This window comes from Triticum aestivum, chromosome 2D (assembly GCF_018294505.1).
Source record: "Triticum aestivum cultivar Chinese Spring chromosome 2D, IWGSC CS RefSeq v2.1, whole genome shotgun sequence".
In the NCBI taxonomy this organism is placed as follows: domain Eukaryota; kingdom Viridiplantae; phylum Streptophyta; class Magnoliopsida; order Poales; family Poaceae; genus Triticum; species Triticum aestivum.
Genome location: NC_057799.1, coordinates 152,134,638 through 152,136,130, shown reverse-complemented (window position 1 = coordinate 152,136,130; position 1,493 = coordinate 152,134,638).

Below are 1,493 nucleotides of genomic sequence, written 5' to 3'. Positions count from 1 at the left end.
AGTCGGTCCTACGTTTTGTGTCACTGGTTGTACAACCAATATAAGTTTGGTGCTGTCTGATTTCTCCGGCACCACCATGTTTTTCAAGGACTTTGCTGGTGCTCCTTCAGGTTCGGCAATCACCCTCTTCCTTTTTGATGTCTGATGCACAAGAACACCATTTGAGTGGAAAAACATGGTATGATGACAGATGGAATATGTATTGATAATGGATGGGCATGGCATCTCGACATATATGATGAGTAAACTAAGCAGATGGCGGTGCAACAAAGTAGAAGAAATGCAAGACAACATATGCAAGATACCCGCAATCAATAAAACATTGCCAAATTAGAACAGGCACCTTGATGGGTGAACAGGACAGGCCATCTGCCTTTGACTCCTCGAGGTTAGAATAGTCATTAGGATCATATTCTGAACAAGAATCAACAGGTGGGGAGCGTAGAGTTTCATTGCATCCAGAATGGCACTCAATGCCTTGGTGCCAATTTTGTAAGTCATTGCAGTGTTTAGCTTCAAGAGTGGACTGCTGCTAGTGCGACACAAAGCAGCTACATAGATCATACTGTAGATATAACGGGAAAACCTTAAGCATCAGAGTAAAATCAGCAAAGTGGAACTTGCTGGAATATATGTGCTAGTATTGCCGGTACGGCTAGAAAGGCTTCGGATACCAGCTCTCTTCAAGTGAAGGTGTGGTACTGTTAATATCAGTGTAACTCTCAAAGGCGACACAGCTCCCCGCATTTCCTTGCTATTCTAATAGGATTCAAGTGGGCAGGCCACTACAAATCCTATTCCTATGTTTACAAGATCCTACGAATCAAAGAGGCTCAAAGTGTCCATCACAACCGACCGTATAGACCTCTACACTGCAAATGTCGCTGCTCATCTTCAGTACAAGGAACATACTATACTACTATCATACTCCCTCCGTTCCAAAATATAAGTCTTGGTAGAGATTTCCACTATGGATCACATACAGATGTATCCAGATACAATTTAGAGTGTAGATTCACTCATTTTGCTCCATATGTAGTCTATGGTGGAATCTATACAAAGACTTGTATTTAGGAACGGAGGGAGTACATATTAAAGAAGAACGGAAGAGGAACGTGGTAAAGAAGAGAAAGCAGATTTTGGATAATAAAATGTTGGTTGCGCAGTGCCCACACATGATGAACCAGAGCGCATTAAGAATGCAACTCCCAGCTGTCTCTCGACCATTTCAGGCGGTTGGATGAAGATCCTACGTCTCCTAACCCTTCTTCTTCCTCGTCTCTGATTCTTCCCATACAGAACACCGCACGGGCCGCCGGCCCCCACCGCCTGTGTTCCTCCGCCACCCCCACCCCCACCCCCGCCCCAACCCCCACCCTCGTCGAGTTTTCTTCGTCCGGCGAGCTCTGAAAAATGGACTGACCCAATTTTGAAATTTAGTCTACTGTGATTTAACTAGTGGGGAATATAAAAGGGGAAAACCATAAGCATTG